Source organism: Cupressus sempervirens, chromosome 3, assembly GCF_028749045.1.
Source record: "Cupressus sempervirens isolate cs-2001-9-10 chromosome 3, ASM2874904v1, whole genome shotgun sequence".
Classification (NCBI taxonomy): domain Eukaryota; kingdom Viridiplantae; phylum Streptophyta; class Pinopsida; order Cupressales; family Cupressaceae; genus Cupressus; species Cupressus sempervirens.
In genome coordinates this window covers 397,714,897-397,741,314 of record NC_143120.1, presented here as the reverse complement: position 1 = coordinate 397,741,314, position 26,418 = coordinate 397,714,897, and positions in this window count along the sequence as shown.

Genomic DNA, 26,418 nt, shown 5'->3' with positions numbered 1-26,418 from the left:
AGGGAGAGCCCTGGCTTGAAGAGCTCATTGATCCAGCCATTGTGGCCATCTTTGATAATGCTAAGGAGATAGGAATGAACCTTCTAAACAACACTAGTAACAATATGATTGATAATTTAAGATCAATCAAGTGGGTATACCATGAGTTGGAAGAGGTCAAAGAGAAGGTGTGTCAGTTGGAGGGCAACAACAGGAAGACTAAAAATGAGAATTAGGAGGATCAGAGCGATAGAACCTATCTAGTTGAGAGAAGAATTAAGAATCTAGAAAACTACAATCATAATCTGGCTAGTCAGATGGTCTCTCTCCTCAATTTGATCAATGACTATATGCTCTCTTTAACCAATGTGATCAAAGACAAAGGCATGCTGGTAGGTGAGGAAGGAAAGGACAGAGAAAGAGCCAGGTCTGATGATGATATGGCTACTGACATCACCTTTACCAGTTTGGACAAGGAAATGGAGAAAGTCCAGGAGCAGAAGGCCAAGGAGCACCAGAAGATTTATGAGGCTGCCTAGACCATGCAGGATTTCGAGAAGAAGAATGAAGAGTAGTCCTCTAGTTCTATCTTTTGTGTTTTTGTTGTTCTATTGGCTTTTCATTTTGGCTTTTGCTTAGTTTCATTAAAGACAGTTTGTTATGGCCTTTTTGCTGACCTTTGTTTTTGGCTAGGCCTTGTGCTTATTATCAGCCTTTAGATTCATTTTATCTGGTTGGGATTTTTTGCTTATTATCAACCTTGGTTTGTAGCTACTTTTGGGTTTCAGGGTCCCTTTAAAACTTGTTTATCTTATCAAAAACATTAAAATATTTAAATAAATCACTTAAGTCACTTGAACTTTAATATCTGTTGAAATACTTGTTTGATTGCCATGTCGTCTGAAATAGGAATATCTCCTCATAATTCCCCATGTAACCAAATACACTTTCTAAAAATAGAAAGGGTCCATCTCTATTACTCATGACTTACTATACATAGTAAGTATGGCAAATGGAGTCCAAATGATATCAAATCAAGGCCAAATCCATAAATTGTTGAATGTTGGAGATGAATCAATTCTCAAAAGACCCTTTGACCATCCTCCTACGAGGATCCAATATTAGGCTAATCCCTGAAATTATGATGCTAGCAACAAATGGGGACATTACATCAACCTATGATTTGGAACTGTATGCAGTGGTGCAAGCCTTGAAGAAATGGAGGTATTACCTCATTCCAAAAGAATTTGTGGTTTATACAGATAACCATGTCCTTAGTTTTCTAAATGGGTGGGAGAAGCTAAATCAAAGACACCTAAAGTGGGTGGAATATTTGCAAGCAATCACCTATGTGATCAAGCACAAGAAAGGTGTGAGCAACAAGGTTGTTGATGCTCTCAATAGGAGAGTCCTAGCCATCCAAGTGATTCAATTACAAAGTGTGGGAATCAAGGATCTAAGAGACCTCTACAAGGAGGACAAGGACTTCAAAGAAGCCTATGAGGTATTTGTGAAATTTCAACAAGGTTTTAAGATTGATTAGACTAAGTATATGTTGTAGGAGGGTATATTGTTTAAGAGACATCTATTGTGCATTCCCTAATGTTCCATGAGGGAGAATATCATCAAGGAAAAGCATCAACATGGCTTGGGAGGACATTTTGGGATAGACAAAACACTTGACCAATTTTATAGGTATTGTAGAGCTATAAAACTAGTGCTTAAAAGAATATAATGAATAACCAAAACATTAAAAACAATAGATTCAACTCACATATATGATTGGATGAAAGAGAAATAAAGTACCAAAGTAGCCTAAGAACGTGCAAACCTCTTAAACCAACCAATCTTCACTTTGATGTGTAGATGTGTCTGAAAGATGAGATGTGTGCTCAAATGTTGCTCGAAGGATAAGCTAAAAGTGTAAGTGTGGATGGATTTTTTCCCTTATAAGGGTATTTTGATAGTTCTTAGGCTCTCAAAATAACATTATAACATTAGCATAGAAGTTGATTATGAATTGTAAAGGGAAATGATTTTTTTTATAGGCCAAGGGGTAGTGAGATGGAGGGTCAAGTAGTAGGGAAGGGGAATTGATTAAGGAGGGCTAGGATGCAAGGAGAAGAGAGCACATGGATTGTACTTCTTCAAAGCTCTAGCCTTGTGACAAGTGTCACAAGGGGATTGGATAGGGAAGAAGATAGGTGGTTAGAGGGAGTTATGAGGGAGGATGAGGAAGGATGAGGGAAGATGAGTGTGGAAAATGGGTGTAAAAGGCATTTGAAGATCCTTCAAGTCATGTAAGAGCCTTTAAGGATCTTGGATAGGAAAGCAAGAGGGATAGGATAGAACTTTGACTTTGGTTTGGTTTAAGACTTTCTTAACCCTTGGTTAAAGTTGTGCACATGCTTAGGGAAGGAATTAGGCTTAGCTTAGGAGGGCATTAGGGTGCAAGTAGCATGTTAGAGGGATGCAAGTGGGCCAACACTTATGAGGTAGGTTAATTAGTTGGTTAAGCAGGGTTAGCATGGGTCAATGGGTTGCATTTAGCTAATGGTGGGGATTTGGGTATAGTTAGCGATTTGGAATTGATTTGAAATTATTTATTAGATCATGGGGGAATTTTGGGATTAAATTAAATAGTTTTATATATTTATTTAATTTAATAGGAGAATAGGGATTTAATTGATAATTAGACTTTGGATTTGTCATTGATTTTATCAATTGAGCTATAATTGATTAATTGAATTAATTAACTAGGGGATGACAATAGATTAATTAAATATTAAATACTTAATTAATGATGCCTTAGGAAATGACTAAATAGGATTACTTAAGTGATGTATTCAGAGTTAGGTGTCTACATTTTTCCCCTCTTTGGGATAATGTTGGAATAATACTATTTTAAATAAGTTTGAAGATAGATGACACAAAGAAATATTTTAACACAATATGATTCTCCTAGTCTTGAGTAGAAGAAGAGAGAATGGATTGTGTGATGCCCCCTCAAGAAGGTGGCAAGAAAAGAAAAAGAGGCATGATGACTTCTTGAAAAGGTACAATAAGTCAAGGTGCAAGAGGGATAACTTTGATTGGTGAAGAGAGGATTAATAGGGACGCATACTTCCACTTTGGGAGAAGACAGCAAAGGACTTGTTAAGGAATTACGGTGGGGATTGGAGGGTGAGTGATGTAGGAGGTGGAAATGAGATGGAGGACTTGGGATACTATGGGATTCATATATATGTTGGATCATGATTGTAAGACTAATTAGATGAGAAGCTTGGATAAGATGTGGAAAAAAATCTTGTGTTTCTATGGAAGTGAGGTGTGAAGGAATCCATTGAAGCTTGAGCATGGGGATGTTCCAAAGGGGATTACCACCATTTAGTTGAGTACTTATTTTGATATAGGAATATTGGGTATATGCTAAGGTTAACAAGAACATCAAGGCCTTTTCACCAATATTACATAGGACTGACTGGAAACAAACACACAAGGATTGCCCTAGTATCACACATGAATCCCGAAGGAAGTAGAGTGGAAACGATATTGGGTAACCCATATGTAAATGATATTTCTCAAGTGCACCATGTAACCAAAATTGATCACATGTTTGTAATATGCAAGGGTCATAGCTGACTAACTCAAAAGCATAAAACAAGACAAAAAAGACCTGATTAAAACCTTACCCTCGAATTGCCACATTTGTAATACACCACAATATAGAAGATCATGGCAAACTTGAGGAGGGAACAATCCAATGTCTTGGAAGAGATACTTTAAGAACCAAATTTGGAAATCCTGAAAAGAAAATAAATCGAAAGAAAATGTAAATCCATGAAAGAAAGTAACCTTTTGCCAAAGAGATCAGTAGGACGAGATACTAACGGACCAAGATCAGACGAGAGGAAAGATGCATCCTACAAGGATCTATCTGTAGTATCAAGAACTAGGATGAGATGCACAATTATAACCTTTGAGAACTACACTTTGATGACAACAGATCTCGTACGAGGACTCGTTGAAGCATCTAACCAAGAGAACTGCCATTTGTGATCAAAACATGAACTGATATAAGAGAAACAAGGTGTGTACAATGGGCCTAGGATAAGAAATGACTCTAGAGGATATACAACAGACCAAACACAATATTTACAAAGGTTATAGTGAATGAAAAACTCAGGATGAGAAGATAGTGGATGAAAAGCTCAAGTTGAGAAGATAGTGTAAGAAAAGCTCAAGATGAGGAGATAGCAAATGAAAAACTCGAGATGAGAAGATAGTAGATGAAAAGCTTAAGCTAAGGAGACAATGAGAAAAGATTAGGATGAGGAGATAGTAGAAAAATATCAAGATGAGGAGATAACAGATGAAAATATCAAGATGATGAGATAGTGGGAAAAGCTCAGGATGAGGAGATAGTAGAAAAATCTCAAGATAAGGAGATATCGGATAAAAAAATCAAGATGATGAGATACCAAATGAAAAACTCAAGATGAGAAGATAGCAGATGAAAAGCTTAGGATGAGGAGATAGTAGAAAAAGATTAGGACAAGGAGATAGCAGATGAAAATATCAAGATGATGAGATAGCGGGAAAAGCTCAGAATGAGGAGATATCAAAAAAATATCAAGATGAATAGATAATGGATAAAAATATCAAGATGATGAGATAGCAGATGAAAAACTCAAGATGAGAAGATAGCAGATGAAAAGCTCAGGATGAGGAGATAGCAGAAAAATCTCAAGATGAGGAGATAACAGATAATCTCGAGATGAGTAGATAGAAGGGATGAAAAGCTCAAGACGAGAAGCTAGCAGAAAGAGATAGGATATGACATATTGTTACTATATGGGAGGTGATGTGTGGGAAAGAAAAAGGTGGTTGTTGACTTGATTGATATGATGGTAGATATTGGAGCTTGTTGCTGAAGGTATTAATAGCATGTAATGGAAGCTATGGAGAATGTTGTTGGTTCTATAAAAGGTGAGTGAACCTGATGAAAGCCTAGTGCCTTCAAGTGTTTGCTAAAGCATAAGAAAAGTGTAAGTGAAGAATTAAGGTGTAAGTGAAATATCAATGGTGGATTTGCAAGAGTAGAGGAAACAATGTGAGAGGTGGTAGAAGGAGGAATGGGAAGGGGGGGGGGGAGGGTGGAGTGAAGAGGAAAATGAAAGCCAAGCACAAAGGAAGTGGTTGAGGGGGCAGAAGCAGGGCATAAAGTGGAGCCAACAAGAGGGGAGGGAAACATCACTACATTGAAGTGTGCAACGCTATCATTGGGTAATGGTGGGGGCTAACAAAATTAATCTAACTCAAGATCAAGTAGAAGAGGAATAAGAAGATTTGATCTTGTTGTAGCTATTAGCAGAAGGCGTGATGCAACAAATAGAGTCAAGGGAAAAAGAGGAGATGAATTCACCAAGTGTGGGAGTGATGACAGAGGAAGTAGGTGCAGAAGATCCACCATCTGTAGAAGAGACTCTACCAGAAGGGGAACAAAGATCCATGATGCAACCAACAACAACCTTGTGGAGGAAGGGAAAAAACATTTTAGGGGACATGATACAGAGCTCTGAGGAACAAAAAGAGGACCTAGTTTTGTCTACATTTTGGCCATTTCAAGCATTGCAATCCATTGTTGTGGTACAAGTGACACATGATGCAACAGTGGTGATGGAGAAAGCACTTGTGGTGGAAAAAGAATAGGCTGACTAGGCGAAGAAAGACACAAAGTTCTTTCAAGGCTTGATTGAAAGAGCATGAGAGGATGGTGCATGGATGGAAGCCAAATGGCTGGAAATAGTGTTATTTTCTAAATGAGCACTGATAGAGGCTACGAAAGCATCATTAGCTATTGAGAGAGTTGTTGTGGAAGGGATCTAGAATGAACTAGTTCTACTATGTTCACAAGTGGAAGCATTTAGGGAGACAGTGTTGCAGACCAATAGTTTAGCATGGAGAGCACAAGAACAACTGAATGCAAGTAATGCATGTATTACATGGTATCATAATCAAATGAATATGGTGAAGCATGAGAGGGGGTCAATTTAAATGCTAGCGAATAGATATGAAAGAGAACGTGATACTACACAAAGGATAGCAATTGTTCTAGGGGCAGAAATATTGTGGGTGGAAATGAAAGATGTCATGGAGTAGTCTATGAAAGTGGCACAAGAGGTGACATAATACATGGGATTATATAAGGAGAGGAGTGGTATACTCTAATAAATAGTTTATGGAGTAGATAAACACTCTCTTAAGGTGTGGTAACATCCTGATCCCAATGGATATAGTTTGGGTAGGTGTGAGGATGGTTCTAAGATTGTCGTCATCTGGGATTACGCAAGAGGAAATGTCCTCTGTAGGAAATCAAAATGCCCCACCTCTAAGAAGGGGTTCTCAATGAGCATGTGTTTGTTTATTTTTTAGTGTTTATGATGTTTTTTGTGTAGATAGTTTGTAAATGAGGGTTCGCGTGTTTGTTGTTTGCATAGTTTGTAAAGTGGGTGTTTTAATAAATAAAAGGTATCAGTGGATTTTTTTATTTGATTATTTCATCGTCTCAAATGGCTATTAAAAAAAAAAAAAAAAGATGTGTTGTTGTTTCAAATTTGTTATTTCAAAATGCACTTTGAAAGACATTAGCTTGGGAACTCACCAACGTTTTCATATAAACCCGATTGAGGTACACAAAACTTGTCCCAAAGGAGTAGTAATTATATGTAGACACTAGATAAACATGAAAATATTGGATCATTGGGAAGATAAATATTCGTAAATATTGGAATGAAGATAACACGAAGTGTTTTCCATTGTTGGAAGGAACTATTTTTTAGGTTTTGAAATTTTATAAATGTTTTTGGATTGTTTTGCTGATATTTTTTTGGATTTTTTTTAAAGATATTTTTCAATTTTTTCAATTTTTTTTTTGGATTTTTGGAATAGTTGGACTTTTGGGAATTATACCCAGATAGATAGTATAACCAAATCATTGGGGAACTCATTAAACTAGAGCCAACATAAACCAAGACTCCTTGAAAAAAAAATACAAAAATTTATCTAGATGGATTTTGAAGAAAAGAAAGAACCAGTCGTCCCAAAACTAAAAATTCCTTGTAAAGACTAGAAGATTTGGGGAATAGGATAGTGACAATGAGAGTATAGTGATATGATTTTGGAGCACCTTGGAAAAATCAGGAGATGAGCTACTAAGGTAGGGAGAGATGTGATGGGAGGTGAGTTGGTGGTTTGCTGATAGATAATGAAAAGGCCAAGTACACATGATGCCTATTTGCTAGGTTTTTACCAAAGTACCTAGACAAGGTGCTTGAATTGCCAAGTTTTCACCATTGGATGCTTATTTTTCTCTACTATTTTCTCTTTTTTTTATTTTTTGGATATTTTGATTTTTTTTGTTCTTTTTGCAAGACTAGAAAGATACATCGAGGGTTTTACGCATAGAACTTCTTGAGGTGAACGATGTTGGTGGGATCATTCAGTGTTTCTCCCTCAAGGATTGATAACTGATAAGCTTAGGAGCCAAAGGATGTTGTGACAACATATGGACCGAGCCATGTGGGCTCAAACTTTCCCTTATTTTCTCAATCTGCTTAAACTTTCATGTTTTCCTTAAGGACCATATCACTTACTTGAAATTGATGCAAATGGACTTTCCTATTGAAGTTGCACTTTAGGCAATTTTGATAGACCATGAGATGGCTATAGGCTTGTTGGCTTTTTTCATCAAGTAGATCAATCTGGGTGAGTCTAGCTACTCTATAATCCTCATATGATATCTGCCCTCACAAAGAAATGCAAAGGATGGGAGTTCAATCTTAATAGGCAATATTGCTTTGACACAATAGACAAGGGAGTATGGGGTTGTACCTGTGGATGTATAGAATGAGGTGCAGTAAGCCCAAAGGGTAGGGTTGATTTGCAAATGCCAATCATGGCCACAATCATTGACAACTTTCTTTAGGATCTTTAGTAGGGTTTTATTAGTTGCCTCAGCCTGACCATTACCTTATGGAGGGACTAGAGGGAGGTGCACAACTCTTCCATGTTGAGGTTTTCAAAATTACCTCCATGGTCTATGGAAATGGTAGTCAGGATGCCAAAGTAGTAGATAGTGTCATACAAGATGAATTTGGAAACTTGAACTCCTATGGTGGTGATGAGTGGGATTGCTACAACCCACTTAGTGAAATATTCAGTTGCAATGATTATACACTTGTGTCTTCCTGAAGAGAGAGGTGCTATAACACCAATGAGGTCAAACTGCCAGCATGCAAATGGCCATGGCAGTACAATAGGTTGAAGATTTTGAGCTGGAGGTTGAATCAAATTTGTATGTTGCTAATAGGGTAGAGACCTTTTGACAAAGTCACAAGCATCATGCTCTAGAGTAGGCCAATAATATCCAGCTCTAAGTATTTTCTTAGCTAGGACTATACCACTCGTGAGTGCCAAAACATCTAGCATGTACCTCTTTTAGAGCCATTGCAACCTCATTTTGATCTAAATACCAAGAGATAGTTTCATGATAACCATGACAATGTAGGAAGTTAGCTATGATAATGTAGCGAATGTTCTATGAATGAGGTTCTGATGTTGGGTTCTTGTGAGATGGGGAGATATGATACCATTTAGTAGGTAAGCATGAATTTTGTGGTACCATGGGGATTGGAGACCAACCAAGATGCATATCCATGTTGTTTCATCATTCTCATATGTGGGCTCATATAGCTTCTTGAATGAGAATTCATATTGCATAGCCTTCTGAGGGATCTCCAAAAGTGAACCAATAATAGCCATGGCATCTACATCCTTGTTTTGCAATCTAGGCACTTGTGTGAATTGGATCTGAGTGAATTGTTGTTTTAAATAATCTACCAATTCTTTATAAGGCTGAAGTTTATCATCCTTAGTTTGATACTCATCAAGGACTTGCTTGATTATTAACTGTGAATCTCTGAAGACCTATAGTTTTGTGATGTTCCACTCAACTACTATTTTGAACCCTTCAATAAGAGCTTCATATTCTAAGATATTGTTGGTACACTGGAATTGGAGTTTAAAAGACTTAGGAATTTAATCACCTTGAGGCGTGACCAAGTGTATACCAGCTCTAGAACCATGGGAGGTGTAAGATCCATCAAAGTATAGTTTCCATGATGGGTGTTCCTCTATTAGACAAAGATGTTCATCAGGAAACTCCATGATGAGAGGTTGGTCTACGACCAAGGGCGCGTCAGCCAAGTGATCTGCTATAGATTTCCCTTTGATGGCTTCTCTGTTGGCATATTGGATGTTGGATTCACTAAGGAGCATGACCCATTTTTCCAAATGTGATGTTAGTATTGTGTGAGATAACATGTATTTCAAAGGGTCAATCTTGGAGATTAATTGCACAGTGTGACTTAGCATGTAATGACAGAGCTTCTGAGTGACAAAAACCATAGCTAAGCAGGATTTTTCCATGGGAGTGTAATTGAGCTTGTACCCAACTAAGGTACAACTAATATAGTAAATAGCCCTCTTTTTTCCGTCATCATCAAGTTGTGCTAGAGGAGCAACTAGTGTTGTTGAGGTAGTTGTGATGTATAGAATGAGTGGTCATCCCGCAACTAGTAGAACCTATCGAAAGCATGAATTTTGATGATATTCCTATGGGAGAGTATTGTAGGAACATGATTATATCATTACCATGATGATATGTTACATTCATGACTGTGTTTTCATTGATGTCAATATAGCAGTTTTCTATGGTATTTGACAGAAGAACAACAAAAAGATCAAGTTGGTACAAATAGATCATTGAGTACTTTTAGTAGTGAGGTTAAAGGGAGATACTACTAAGTGACTAGTATATGCAACTAGCCTCAGAAGCATAATATATTAAGTCTACAAGAAGTTATGCAAGTTTTGGTGAAGACTATTCTAAGATAGAGTTTACAGAGGCATGTTCAGGTAAACTTGTTATATCTCTTAGAAAATTTGTTATTTTGAGAACCCAAAGTTAAAGATGTGAAGAAGACATCTTGATTATACGTGACTAAGCTTTCTTATCATAATGATATGTGTACAGAAAGTAATTTAAGTTGCAAGGCAAAAGATTAATCTTATCGCTAAGTGTAATGTGTTCTTGATGTGGTCCTATAATAATTAATTGAGAAGGTGTAACAACCAACTCAAGGAATTATTTTATGGACTTGGTATAAAGGAAGGACATTATCCTTTATCATATATGAGATGGATGAAGTGTTTGTAAGAAACACAAAGAGAAAAATGTGAAGTTAAGCAGAGTAGAGAAAAAGTGAAGGAAACTTCATTGTCAAGGTTTTATTGTGTGATCTGAAGTTTGATATTTGGATCTGAGGTTCGTGACCTAATCTACAAGGTCTAACAGTAATTGGTCTAGTTGACAAGAAAAGAATTTAAAGTATAGTACATACAATTATTCTACAAGGAATAGTTGAGAGATCAGTTGGACAATGAGTTTGGTGATCTTGCTCTAGAAGTTATTTGGATAGTGGTTTCTTCTATCTTCTACAACTTTTAAAAGGGTTGCCACAACTCCTAACAAGGGTGGAATCTTCTAACAAGGATTCAAAGTCTCCTAATAGGGACTCATATGTATTAAATGTTGTAATAGACTCCTAACAAGGTCCATCCTCTAACAAGGAATATTTATATTAGTACATCATCTTGTGGGCATTATTCCCACTAGGTTTTTCCCTCTGATCAAGGGTTTCCCTAGTTAACATATCTAGTGTAATTGTCTATGTGCATTTTGTTATGGCTATTGTTGACTTTGGTTGAATGGATAAGATTGTTTAAGGTTGATAAATGTATTAATTATTGGATAATTGATTCACCCATGCCCCCCCCCTTCTCAGTTATCTTGGTGGACTATTATTTCTAATAATTGGTATCAGAGCATCAAGTCCTTGAAAATAAAGTTTAACTACTTTGGGAGATCCATGGCAAACACGTTCAAGAAAGGTAGTATGAAGTTTGATGGAACAAATAATGACAGTTGGAAGGAAAAGATGAAGACACATCTATTGTGTATGGGTCCAGGATATTGGATTTTGACAAAATTAGAAAACACAGTCATTGCTAAAAAATATTTGGAAACTTTTACCGAGGAAAAAAGAGATCTTTTTATGTGCGACATGAGAGCTAGAGAAGCACTATTGTCTACACTTCCTAAAATTGAATACAATTAGGTAAAGCCACTTGTTACTTCTCATTTAATTTGGAAGGATTTGGAAAATGGTTTTGAAGGTGATGAAAATTCTAAGAAATTGAGGCTACAAAGTCAGATTTGTGCATTTCAAGATGCTAAAATGATGGAAGATGAATCTATAAGGACATATGTAGACAAAATATTAGAAATTATTGTAGATTTAGATCTCAAGGAGGAACCAAAGAAGATGATGAGGTGATATAGAAGATATTGAAGAGCTTAACACCATTATTTAAGTCAGTAGTTTAAATGATATAGTTGTTGATCTCTTCTACCAAAAATTTCACAAAAGAAACATTACTTGGAAGACTTGAAGCAGTTGAGAATGAGCTTAGACAGTCTAGAGAATTGACTAGAATAGAAAAAAATATTAGTGCCTTGAATATTCAACCTAGTTTATCAAGGAGAACAAGTGTTAGAGGAAACTTTGCTATTAGTAGTAGATCTGATGAGGACAAAAAGATTGAAGAAGGAGTAGTCATTTTGGTAAGAGGAGAAAAGGATGGTAAAAAAATCTTTAAATGTTGGACTTGTAATGAATTTGGTCATTATGCATCTAAGTTTCCTAAAAGAGAGAAAATTATAGAGGAAATTTCAAACCTAGAAGAGATAGAGAATGTTTGTATGCAAATGAAGAAGATGATTTTGATGAACAAGCATTAAGTGCTAGTGATGATGAGATTGGATTTGTAACTATTAGAGAAGAAAGTACAGAGAAAGTAGCTTTGGTATCACAAGTTGAAAATAAATCTAATTGGATAATTGATAGTGGTTGTTCACGTCATATGATTGGTGATATGAACAAATTTGTTAACTTCAAAAGTCGGGATGGAGGCATTGTTAGAGTTGGAAACAATGAAGCATGCCAAGTTAAAGGTATCAGATCTATAACTCTTGATGGTGAGAATAACACCAAGGATATATATTTTTTTGATGGTTTGAAGCAAAATATTTTGAGTGTTAGACAACTAGTAAACAAAGGTTATCAATTGCAGTTCATAGAAAAGACATGCATGATTAGAGATAAAGATGGAAAGGTAAGTGGAACAAGAACTAGTTTTAAAGGTAATGTATTTTTGTTGAATCCTATTGAAATGACATGTTTGGTTGCAAAGGTATATGAAATTTTTTTATGGCATAAGAGATTTTGTCATATAAACTTTGACAACAATGTGAAGACTAGTAGTATGTTTGCAGTTAGAGATTTGTCTAAGATTGCAAAGCCTACTAACACAATTTGAAGGGAGTGTGTATTGGCAAAACATGATAGAACTTCTTTTCCTAGCAAGAAATCTACTACTATAGCAAAAATGAGATCCTAAAAAACTAAAAGATTCTATGATGAAAGGCATTTCATGAGGACTGTGTATTGGCAAAGCATGATAGAACTTCTTTTCCCAACAAGAAGTCTACTACTACAACAAAATTGAAGATTGTACATAGAGATCTCAGTAGTCCTATGAAGACTAAAGGATTCTATGGTGAAAGGTATTTCATGATTTTAGTTAATGACTTTTCTAGAATGATGTGGGATGCATTTCTTAAAGAAAAATCTGAGGCATTTGATAAATTCAAGATATTTAAGAATAGAGTTGAGAATGAATAAGGCATGAAGATTAAATGTTAAAGATCAGATAGAGGAGGAGAGTTTACTTCAAATGAATTTAACATCTTTTATAAAGCTAATGGAATCAAAAGATAATTATAAACTCTGAGACCCCTGAACAAAATGGTATAGCAAAGGGAAGAAACAGGTCAATAACAGAAGCAACAAGAGCTATCTTAGCTAAGAATGATGTATCCAAGATGTTTTGGAGAGAAGCTATGAAAATAAAAATCTACACTGCAAAAAAAGTGAAAGTCAAGAAAGACAAAAACAAGATCCCTTATGAACTATAATTTGGTCATTCACCTATAGTTAAGTATTTTAGAATTTTTGGCAGTAAGTGTTATATCAAAAGAGATGATGATATTGGTAAGTTTGATGCTAGAAGTGATGAAGGTATGTTTCTTGGTTATTCATTGAAAAGCAAGGCTTATAGATGTTATAATATGAGAACGAAGACTATTATGGAAAGTGCAAATGTAAGAGTTGATGAGAAATTCAGAATACAAAAAAGAGTAGTTGATTACAATTCAAATGATGATGTTTTTACTAAAACAAGGAATGATGAAGTATTCCTTGAGACTAACAATGATTTGCAGAATGAAGGAGAGCAAAGGTAGGAACAAAGCTCAAAACCTTCAACAAACCCAAAAGTTGAGATAACAACTCCTACTTTGGGTAAGAGTATGACAAAGAATCATCCACCTGAGCAGATCATCAAAAGCAAAGATAAAGGTGTGATGACAAGAAGTAGAATCAATGAAGAACTATGTTTGATATCTCAAATTGAACCTAAGAATTTAGATGAAGCATATAAAGATGACTATTGGAAGCAAGCTATGAAAGAGGAATTGGATCATATACTAAAGAATGAGACATGGGAATTGGTCCCAAGACCAGTAGATAAGAATGTGATAGGAACAAAATGGGTATTCAAAAACAAGATGAATGAACAAGGTGAAGTTGTAAGGAACAAAGAAAGATTGGTATGTAAAGGTTACTTACAACAAGAAGGAATAGACTATGATGAGACCTATGCTCCTATGGAAAGAATAGAAGCAGTAAGGTTTTTATTAGCATATGTAGAATATAAGAAATTCAAAGTATATCAGATGGAGGTCACGTCAGCATTTTTGAATGGAGAACTTGAAGAAGAGGTATACATAGAACAAAATGAAGGTTGTCTTTTGACAAATGATATGGAGATAGTATGCAAACTAAAGAAAGCATTGTATGGCTTGAAGCAAGCACCCAAAAGCTAGTATGCAAGGTTGGACAAGCATTTGACAAAAATTCGATATAGAAAAAGTATGGTCGATAGTAATCTCTATTGGAAAGAAATTGATGATGGATTAATGATCTTGGTAATATTTTTTGATGATATCATATTTGGAGGAAATGATGATGAAAGTGACAAGTTTGCAAAAGACATGAAGAAGGAATTTGAAATGAGCATGATAGGAGAAATGAAATATTTTATAGGATTATAGATTAAACAGGACAAAGAAGGAATCTATATTTCTCAGACTAAGTACTTGAAAGATTTACTGAAAAGATTTGGTTTGGAAACATATAAACCCATTGGAACACCTATGGTAACTAGACACAAGTTATCTACCAAGGATGAGACACCTACTGTTGAGCAAAACAAGTACTGATCTATGATTGGAGGATTACAATATCTAACTCACACAAGGCCAAATATAGCAAATGCAGTTGGAATTATTGCAAGATTCCAAGCTGATCCCAAAGAAGCATATTATGTAGCAATCAAAAAGACATTTAGATACTTGAAAGGAACACTAGAGTTCAAATTGTGGTATGATAGATTTAATGATTTTACTCTAGATACTTATACTAATGTTGATTGGGAAGGTAGTATGGATGATAGAAAGAAGTGGTGGTGCCTTCTTTCTTGGAGGAAGATTGGTTTCTTGGCTAAGTAAGAAGCAAGATTGTACCTCACAAAGTACAATAGAAGCAAAATATTATGCAGTAGAAAACAATTCTAATCAAGTTGTTTGGATGAAAAAGATGTTGAAGGATATAAGGATAGAATTCAATGAACCTGTTGTCATACATTGTGATGACACAAGCAATATAAATATGTCTAAGAATCTAGTGTTGCATTCTAAGATGAAGCACATTTCTATCAAGTATCACATGTTGAGAGAAAAAGTTGCAAAAAAGGAAATTAGATTGGAGTATGTAAGCACTGAAGAGTATATTGTAGATATCTTCACTAAGCCTCTTCCCAAAGAGACCTTTGGAAATTTACGAGGTATGCTAGGGGTTATGCCCCTTTCTACATCAGAGTAGATGATGCAAGAGTGCATCATTCCAGTGTAATAGAGCACTATTGTTTGTCTAGACTGAATCTTGATGCTTCTTGTATGGGGGAGTATCTATGATGGATAGAGTTATCTAGGACTCTTGTTGTATGTTGTTTTTTAACAATGTATTTGGACACTTGAGCTAGTAAGAGATAGTTGTTACAAAGTTTGATGGTCATTGAAACCTTTGACATTGATGTCAATGGGAGAGAAGTTTGGCATGAAAAATAGTGCATGGAAAAATAGTTCACAAAGCATGGAAAACAAGTACAATTTGTTTGAAAAATCAGTTGGAAAGAAGTATAGCATGGGAGAAAGATTGATGAAGAGGATTTGAAAAGAAAGGTTAACAGTCTTTTGCAGTTGGTATTCTTGGAACTTGATTTTTTCATCTATGTTTTCATTGGTGCCAAAGGGGGAGATTGTTGAAAGCATGAATACTAATGATATTCCTATGGGAGAGTATTGTAGAAACATGATTAGATCATTATCATGATGATATGTTACATTCATGAATGTGTCTGTCATTGATGTCAATATAGCAATTTTGGTGGTATTTGACAAAAGAACAATAGAAAGATCAAGTTGGTACAGAAAGATCATTGATTACTTTTAGTTTTGAGGTTAAAGAGAGATACTACTAAGTGTCTAGTATATGCAGCTAACCTCAAAAGCATAAGACTTTAAGTTTGAAGAAGTTATGCAAGTTTTGGTGAAGATTGTTTTGAGATAGAGTTTACAGAGACATGTTCTGGTAAACTTTTTATATCTCTTAGAAAATTTGTTATTTTGAGAAGCCAAAGTTAAAGATGTGAAGAAGACATGTTGGTGATGATGTGGCTAAGCTCGCTTATCATAATGATACATGTATAGAAAGTTATTTAAGTTGTAAGGTGAAAGATTAATGGTATCGATAAGTGTAACGTGTTCTTAATGTGGTCCAATAATAATTAAAGAAGAAGGTGTAACAACTAACCTAGGAAATTTTTTTATGGACTCAGTATAAAGGAAGGACAATTTCCTTTATCATGTATGAGATAGATGAAGTGATTCTAAGTAGCACAAAGAGTAAAATGTGAAGTTAAGTAGAGTAGAGTGAAAATGAAGGAAACTTCATTGCTAAGGTTTTATTGTGTGATCCAAAGTTCAATACTTTGATCTGAGGTTTGTGAACAAGTCTACAAGGTTTGACAGTGATTGGTCTAGTTGACAGGACAAAGGAAAGAAGTTAAAGTATAGTACATACAATTATTCTACAAGGAATAGTTGAGAGATCAGTTGGGCAATGAGTTCAACAATCTTGTCCTAGAATTTTTTTGGATAGTAGGTCCTTCTATCTTCTACAAATCCTAATAGGGTTGGAATCTTCTAACAAGGATTCAAAGTCTCCTAACAAAGAGTTATATGTACTAAATTTTGTAATAGACTCCTAACAATATCCATCCTCTAACATGGAATATTTATAATAGTACATCATCTTGTGGGCATCATTCTCACCATGGTTTCCCTCTAATCAAGGGTTCCCTAGTTGACATATTTGATGCAATTGTCTGTGTGTATCTTGTTATGGTTGTTTTTTATTTTAGTTGAATGGATAAAATTGTTTACGGTTGATAAATGTTTTAATAATTGGATGAATGATTCACCCACCCACCCCCTCTCAAGTATCTTGGTGGACTAGTGTTTCTAACAAAACCAAGATAGGTGGATTAGCCAAGTATTGCTTGATCAGTTCAAAGTTACGTTGGAAAATAGGATCCCACCTAAAATTTTGATCTTTTTTGAGGTTGGGACTTATCAGCTAGTTGGGAGATAAATCTTTTGATTGATTGTAGCTTTCCTTGGAGAGAGTGAAGTTGTCTGAGTATCTTGCGAGGATTCATATCAATGATAGCTTGGACCTTTTTAGGGTCAATCTCAATAACACGCTGTGACACAATGAACCCTAGGAGTTTTCCAGACATGACACCGAAGACACATTTCTTGGGGTTGAGCATGAGATGATACTTAGCTAGCTAATCAAATGCTTCCTCAAGGTGAGATAAGTGATCAAGGGCATTAATAGACTTGACTAAAATGTCATCCACATAATCCTCAAGAGTTTTATGGATGAGATCATGGAAGATTTCTATTATGGCTTGCTGATAGGTTGCCCTGGCATTCTTTAGCCCAAATGGCATCATGTTATAACAAAAGGTTCCCAAAGGGGTAGTAAATATCATCTTATGTTGGTCTACCTCTCCTATTTGGATCTAATTGTACCCGAAGAAACCATCCATAAGAGATAAAAGCTCATGGCCTGAAGTGAGATCAAAAATCATGTCTATATTTGGTAATGGGAAATCATCCTTTAGAAAAGCTTTGTTGAGGTCTCTATAGTCTGTGCAAATCTTGATATATCACTGGAGGGTTTGGTGATAGGTACCATGTTAGATATCTAATTTGAATAGTTTATTGGGTGAATGATCTTTGCATCTAGCAGTTTTTCTAACTCCACTTAGACTAGAAGAGCCACTTTGGGATGCATCTTACGGAGCTTTTTCTTAACTGGTTTTACTTTTGGATCTATAGCCAAATTGTGTACTACTAACTTGGGATCTAACTTGACCATGTCTTGATAGGACCATGAAAAGCGACCAATATTTTATTGAAGCACCTCAATGAGGAGTTTTGCTTGTGCAGGTGGTAAAGATGTTGCAATGTATGTAATTCTTGATATCTCTATGAGACTGATATTGATTGGTCTAGTTTCATCTAGTAGAATTGATGATATTGGAGGTCTGTGATCTTGCAAGGGGAGGATGAAATCTTCATCCTCAAGTTCCTCAAAGATTTTTTCACCATTGGATACATCCTTTATCTTTATTACCTTTTTTGGATGATCTGATGGTGTTCTAGAAGAGTTTTCACTAGGGGATACTTTTCCTTTTCCTTTGTTCTCTTTGTTTTCTTTTTCTTGATCATTTTTGTGACTTGAGATTTCATTTCCCCCCCAGGTAACCTTTAGTATCCAACTTGTAGACATACGCCAATTGTGGTAGTGGCTTCTTTTGTCATTTTTCTTCTCCCATGAATATGAGGAGCTCGTACTCTATGGAGAATTCGTCAACATGAATAACACTTGGCTGGTCTCAATCAATGAGTTTGGGGTGAGTGAGGGGTAAGTCTATGAGGTTAATAGATAGTTGGTAGAGCACAGAGGCTCCTAAGATAAGTTCATCAAGGAAAATATCCTCATAGGATTTCTTTTCAATTTCCTTGAGAATGTCTTCAACCTCAACGAGATTGTTTTGGATGTTGATAAAGGCATGGCCATTTTTGTGGTACCCTAGTTGTGGGAAGTCTGTAGCCTAAGACTTTATTTATTTCCTTTTTGCAAGCTTCAACATGATTTCTAATTCCTAACTCTTCATGGCCTAAACCACCTCATTGATAATCTAATTGCTCAGTAGCAATGTGATGTGACCATGGGTACTTTTATTTGAAGTAATCAATAAGTTCTTCACTTTTTGGAGGTGGATCCTTGTATAGCCATATGCTAATATCAGGAGTTGTTTCCTTTCCATCAAGGATCCCATTTGCAACAAATGTAGTGTGCCCAAGTGCTATGAATTGGGAAGTGGTGTTTGGTTATGATAGATCGAGCGCCCTCTAGTATGTGGGTCCAGCAGTAAAGCAACAATGACAAAAGCATCTAAAGGATTGTATTCCCCACAACCTTGGTAGTTGATCTTAATTATGGAAAGAGTGGAGGCTAAGATGGCATCTGGATCATGGCAAGTGCCAAAGGAGCTAGCCATGGTATTGCCAATCTCAATTCTAGGACAATGATTAGTGTATGAGGCATCTATTGCATTGCAATAAGAAAAGGGTTCAAGATTAGTGTGGATAGTTAACTTAGTGCCATTGTGTGTAAATTTGATACACTAGTGATATATAGAGGGAATGACCTTCATAGCATGAATCCATGGTCGACCAAGGAGGATTTTATATGGAAGGTTAAGATCAACTACATGACATACCATTTCTTTAGTGGCTAGGCCAACTCTAATGGGTGGGAAGATAGTCCCTCCAGTGGTCTATTCCAAGTTGTTATATTTTTTTCTAGTGATGACCTCATTTATAATATTTTCCTTAGTATACCATGCTTGTTTGATGAATTTTAAAGTTCAAACATTTAAGGCTGATCCATTATCTATCATGACCCTTTTGACAACAAAGTTAGAAACCATGATGACTATGCAAAGTGGAAGTATATGATTTGGCTCAACAGTAGGGATATCAAAATTTTTAAAAGATAAGATTCATGAGGCAGATAGATGACCTACTATATTATGAAATTCTAGGGCATTGATATCAATAGGGACATGTGTTTCAAGAAGAGTATTGTCAAGGATCTCTTGATAAAGTAGGCTTGTGTGCAAGAGATCTAAAATGGATATTTGGGTTGGCATATTTCCAAGGTGTTCCAAGATGTTATATTATAGTCTTGATGGGGATAGTCAAGATGGGGTACGTACAGATGTTCTAGCCATGTTGAGTTGAGCTCTTCTAATTGTGATCGTGCATTGGGTATCTGGGCCTTTGATATTGATGACATGAATAAAAGGCTCTTCCTGACATATGCATCCAATCAATTTCCATAGTCTAGATAGGCCAAAGTATAATCTTGTGATTTATTATGGTTATCACCTTGTTGTGTTAGAGCACTGTTTGGTTTGATGGTGACAAGATTGTTTGCAGGGGCTTTGCTTTTTTTATGTGGAGGAAATGCATTTTGATATATCAATAAACTTGTGTTTGGTGAGGCTTGTGCCCCCACTACAATCTCCTTTTGATCAATAAGATCTTGCATGTAGTCCTTGAGATGGATACATTTAAGGGTGACATGTCCCTTGACACAATGGAATTTGCAAAATTCATTCTTCTTATACCAAGGTGCACTACACTAATTGTGCTCTAATGGTTAGATCTGTGGGTGCCAAATAAGGTTATCTTTGGCCAATTTCTCAAAAATAACATCAAGGGGTTTACCCAAAGGGTTGTATACTCGATTTCACCTCTGGACATGTGGTCTTGACCTAGCTGTGAGAGTAACGGTGTTAGTCTGATTGGGAGGATTGATGATTGTGTGTTGAGCTGATTGTGTTATGACAGAGACTATTAGTGTGGCTGTTGGAATGTATTCTATTGATAAGAAGACTCTTGGGGTTGTGGCATTTATTGATAAGGAGCACTAGGTGCATTGGGTACAACTCCCACCACATGAAAACTTCATGTATTAGTGGCACCATCAGTGATCATGTTCTTGTTTTTATTTGAATAGCGAGGTTTGTCATTATATTTCCCTCGGTCTTGGGTGTTTTCCTTGTAAAATTTGATGACACCATCTTTAATGAGACCTTGCTCGAGGCCCATTCCCTTTTCCTTCATGTCTGTATATGTTTTCAAGTAGTTCATAACCATTTGGCGGGCAAGACTAAGATGTGCATTGTTAATGAACATCTTGACAAGATGGCATTCAAGTATGGTACAGATCCAAGTGGTAAAAGTTTACCACCACTATAGATGATTTGTGAGGCTTTCCCCTTCTTTTAGTTTGGTATGAACTAGATCCACTATAGATGACTTGGTCTCAACTAAATGAGCATATTGGGCCACAAAAGCTTCTAAGAGATGAGAAAAAATTTTAATTGTGCCCTAGGATATGCGATAGAACCATTCAAGAGTAGGGCCTCTTATACTTTTTGGGAAGAGATGCATGAGGAATATGTCATTGTAAGATACTTTTTAGCAATGCATATAAAACTCTTTGACATACATGATTGGATGCCCTTTCCCCCTAAATTTATCAATTTTGGGATTTTAAAGTGTTCAAGGAAGGGCATCATTGTTATAGCCTTTTCAAGTGGATATGGATAATCATTTTCAAATTTTAAGGTTTTGGATTCAGTTCCATCCTTGAGTGCTTTTAGGGCACTTTTCATCTCTTCCCTCTCAGAATTGACTGGTGTTGACATTGGTGCCCCAAATCCTGGTGGCCCTAATAGGAGGTATGCAATAGATACTATAGGTTAATATGGAAAACCTTGGCTTTCATATGGTGATGGTTCGAATATGGGTTGTAGGACTATTGGGGTAGATGTTACAGGTTGTTGGAATGGAGGTTGGGCATACTACTACATATGTTGGGTACACAGTTGGTATGTGAGTTGTAGCTAGGATATATAGGCATGGGGTTGATGTTTGGATAAATAACTCTGCATAGGTGCCTAGACATACTATTAGTGTGATGATTGTGGTTGAAAGGGTGGTAGAATAGGTAGTACATGGGTGATGCTTTGAGAATGTATACCCTACCCAATATACGTTTGTTGTTCTCCTACTTGAGAAAGCAACTAAGTGTTAACTAGTGCTAAATAGTTAGTGTAGGGAAGGGTGTTTATAGCTAGTTGTTGTGACTATGGGATGGTTTGGCTACTTCCTCAGGGTGGCATAGAAAAGTAGTTGGTGATAGGTGGTAATGAATAGACTAGAGGTGGAAGGGATGGATGTGATTCGAGCATAGGTATGGATGTGGTACTAAAGGAAGAACTTGTGGTAGACCCTTGTGCTTGACCAAAACTCCAAGGTCCAAGTGGAAATGAAGCTATGGTACTTTGGCTTTTGATAAATGGGTTGATAGTGATGTTGGGTGGGATGGAAGATGAAGTGCTCAACCCTAATGAAGGAATTCCTATAGTGTATTAGGATGTGGATTGAATTTTTGTGGCACTAGTGAATGGATTAGATGTGGCCTGTGGAGGAAGAGAAGATGTAGTACTGCTAGTTGGGAAAGGAATGTGTTGCAAAATTGGGACAAGGGTGGTAGAAGAAGGTCAAGATGGTATAGTTGTGGTTGTTTGGGATGTTGTGTGGATTAAGGGTTGAGTAATGGTGGGTTGATTATTTTATGGGATATGAGCACTGATTTGGATCAAAGGGGTATTTGGATTTGTGAGCTCTATTTGTGTTGATTGATATCTACCACTTGGTAATAAGAGGGGATCAATAGGGGTAGATGGCTCTATAGGTGGCGGTTGCCATCCAAATAGAGGATGTGTAGGATTTGTAATGTCAATAGGTGGTGATCTCCCAAAATCAAAGGAATAGACATTATCCCTTAAGAAATTTGCCATGATGGTATCTCTATTTCAATCTATTATGGCATTAACAATGGTTGCATGACTAGGTTGATTCATGAAGGCATCTATGTCTAGTGTAGAACTTGATTCTTTTGAAACTTGTGGTGGTGGATCATGTAGTGTTGTGGAGATTGTGGGGTATGGTTGTGCACATGCTATACTACTGCTAAGACTAGGATCCATGTCCTTCTTCTTCCATTTTTTCTCACCAAAACATGTGATAGGTGACATCAAATAATGATGATTCTAAGGATAGAGTGCAAGATGTGTTTAGGACAAAGAGGGCAAGTATATATAGGTGAATGATGTTGCTAGATGTTCTTAAGGATACAACTATGATGGAGGGATTTTCTAAGATGCAAAGAGATGTATGATGGATGTGTGGAAAAAATCCTAGCTCTAATGCTATGATATCTAGGAAGCCTAAGGATGTGGTGTCAAAGTAAAAGAGAGGATTTTTTTCCCTTATGTGTAAGCTTGATATATGGTGGTGATATGAACCTTAAGGTAGCCTTGTAACCTTTTAGAAGACAAATGATGATCAAGTGTGGAGCCCAACCTTTAGCTCAAGGTGATGAGGGACACATGTGATGAAGATAGATTACCCCAAATAATGTTTAGTTAAAGGGATAATCTTGATAGTATGATGGATGTAAGATGTAGGATAGACAACTTTAACAAAGTGACACTAGATGCTTAAGGATGATGGGGATGATGGAGGATTCTAATCTATGATATGAATGAGATGAGGATGGATTTCTAAAGAATAATCTAAGGATGATGGATCCTATATGATAATCCTAAGGGAAAAATCTATGGTATGATAAGTCCAAAGTGTGTGTGGAAGAAGAGGGGCCTAATCAAAGTGGTAATAGCTAGTGTAGTTGATGAGGCTTATTAACTCCACATCTTAAGGTCATGTTTTGAATTTTGTGATCCCACTCAGTTTGTAGGACAACCTCAATACCTTCTTTCACAATTTGATCTAACTTGGCAATTCTTAGATTTGGTGTGTGTTTCTTTCGCTTGACTTCAATTTCTCTATAGACTGTTGGTTGCTTGAGTTTGACCTTTTTGAACTTGGGTTTTGGTTGGTCTAACATTGGATTTTCACTAATTTTTCCCTAGGTTTTATCTCAAATTTGGTTCAAGGTAGTGACTACACTAAGGATGCCTTTTACTTGGGTTGGAAAAACATGAACCTTTGGATAAAAAATGAGTTTAAGTGGGTAACAAATAATTTACCAATGGATAATTCAAGATATAAAGTGGATCAAATTAGACATAAGGTTGTTGTGAATGGACTTGCTAACAACCATTTTTGAATGATGTATTGTGAGAAAACAATCTCTCAAAGAAACTTTGAGAGAAACAAACAAGTGATCTCTTTAGCAAAAACACTTGATAGTAACCAATGTGTAACTTTTATGATTTTTTTTGGATTTTTCTAAAACATGGGGAGGGTTTTGAACATTCAAGCACATCAAACATGCCAATAATCTTATAATGTTGTGACTAGGATATACAAGCTCAACTAGGGGTGTCCTCGGTATATGAAAGGTACGTGAGGCCCAAATCTATAGATGAAAGAAAAATAATGTCAAATAGTTGGGAGGAGATGGTAACCCAAATCTCCACCTTCACTTCCTAAAAGTATAAAGTTCTTTGGGGCTTAGCCAAGAGTGACAAGATTTTAGTCCCAAGAGAGGTGTCTTTCAATTTACCTCCCAATATTTATACTCTGCTAGAATGCTAGAGTTGAGGTTGTTCCAAGGGGTGATGAAATCCCCAAGCAGGCCTCCTAAAAAGTAAAATAAGGCCACTTATTTCTTGTGTACTCAAGATCACTTGAAAGCATGAGAGGAGTGAATATGTAATTGGTCTTGGGTTTAAAATACACTTGTTCTTTCCCAATGGAGCTTTAGGTGTTGTAATATATTCTTGAAGACACTCATGTTTATAACATACAATGTTCTTTCTAACTTGATAGTGTCATCAACATAAGAAATTGAGAGTTCATATACAAAAATAAATCTCCACCTTCACTTCCTAAAAGTTGGGAGGAGATGGTAACCCAAATCTCCACCTTCACTTCCTAAAAGTATAAAGTTCTTTGGGGCTTAGCCAAGAGTGACAAGATTTTAGTCCCAAGAGAGGTGTCTTTCAATTCACCTCCCAATATTTATACTCTACTAGAATGCTAGAGTTGAGGTTGTTCCAAGGGGTGATGAAATCCCCAAGTAGGCCTCCTAAAAAGTAAAATAAGGCCACTTATTTCTTGTGTACTCAAGATCACTTGAAAGCATGAGAGGAGTGAATATGTAATTGGTCTTGGGTTTAAAATACACTTGTTCTTTCCCAATGGAGCTTTAGGTGTTGTAATATATTCTTGAAGACACTCATGTTTATAACATACAATGTTCTTTCTAACTTGACAGTGTCATCAACATAAGAAATTGAGAGTTCATAAACAAAAATAAATCGATCGACCTCAACATAAGAAAATTGATAAGAAAAGAGTCAATTCCTTTAAGTCATTCAAGATTGAGTGTATTCATTTTAAGCACTAAGTCAAAATGTTTATCGCAGTGTTGTTTGAATCTTTAAGCATTCAAGATTGTGTTTGTGCTATCTAAACATCCAGTTCAATGAAAAGCTTGTTAATTCCTTTTAGGAATTCAAGATTGTGTTTAAACATTCATTTCATGAAAAAGTTCCATTGCCTTATGGAATTCAAGATTGTGTTTAAAACAACATTCATTCAAATGAAAGGTTTTGTTCAATTGATTTAGGCACTTAAGATTGGATTTTGTTGTTTTAATTTTAATCATTCAAGAGTGTGTTTGATTTATCCATTTTTAAGCACAACATGCATTCAAAGACAAATTAAAGTCCTCCCATGATTGCTTCCTTGTTTAAAGTCTTCGATTGCACATCTTGCAAGCATGAGTTAGCAAATATCCCTACAAAACCACAAGTTAGGGTATCAAAATTGTATAACAAACATGAAATAACCCTCCAATGAAAATATTTTTTAAAATCAACCTTTGACAAAAAAAACAAGTATATAAGTAACCTCAGAATATGATGAAACCAACACCATCATGACGAGCTTAGAACCAATATTTTTGTGATATCTCATTTTCTACAAGCGGGGTTTGGATGCTCTAGTTATGAGAAAAACACCAAATGCTACTCCTTATGGCCTAAAAGAGCATGTAGAAGGCCTATGTAATGATGACATCAGAAAACTATGAGATTAATTTTGACGGCCAAAAATGTGGACCGGTGGTCAAAAAACATGTCTAGTGGCCGAGTGTTTGTCGATGGTGGTGGCTCAGTCGATGATTTGATCAGAGAACTACTTGGGTGACACAATGTCAACAAAGAAGTTACGACAAAACTCTACTCAGTTAAAGTTTTCGTGGCTCCAATAGCGAGGGTTTGGTGGCTCAGCCATTAGGTCATTGATCACAAGAAAAGGAGGATGTAGAGGTGGCTCGATAAATGAAGAGGTGCAAGTGGGAGGCATGATGGGTGGAAGAAGTGAGGCCAAGGTGGAGCAAGTCGCAAGTAGAGTAGCGGCAGGAACCATCGATCGTGAGGGAGGAGCAAGTGTAGGGGTAGACTACGATGGCCATTGTGATTAGGAATGGTGTTGTAGTGGTCGCAAGAAGTTTTTGGGCAGCTCCTTGTGGTTGTGGGTTGGTCCCACATGCCAAAATGTAGAGCTGTAAAACTAGTGCTTAAAGGAGTACAATGAATAACCAAATCATTCAAAACAATAGATTTAACTCACATATATGATTGGAGGAAAGAGAATTAAAGTACCAAAGTAGCCTAAGAATGTGCAAACCTCTTAAACCAAGAAATATTCCCTTTGATGTGTACATCTATCTGAAAGATGGGAAGTATGCTCAAATTTTTCTCAAGCTTCAATGGAGGATAAGCTCAAAGTGTAAGTGTGGATGGATTTTTTCCCTTATAAGGGTATATTGATAGTTCTTAGGCTCTCAAAATAGAATTATACCATTAACATAGAAGTTGATTATTAAT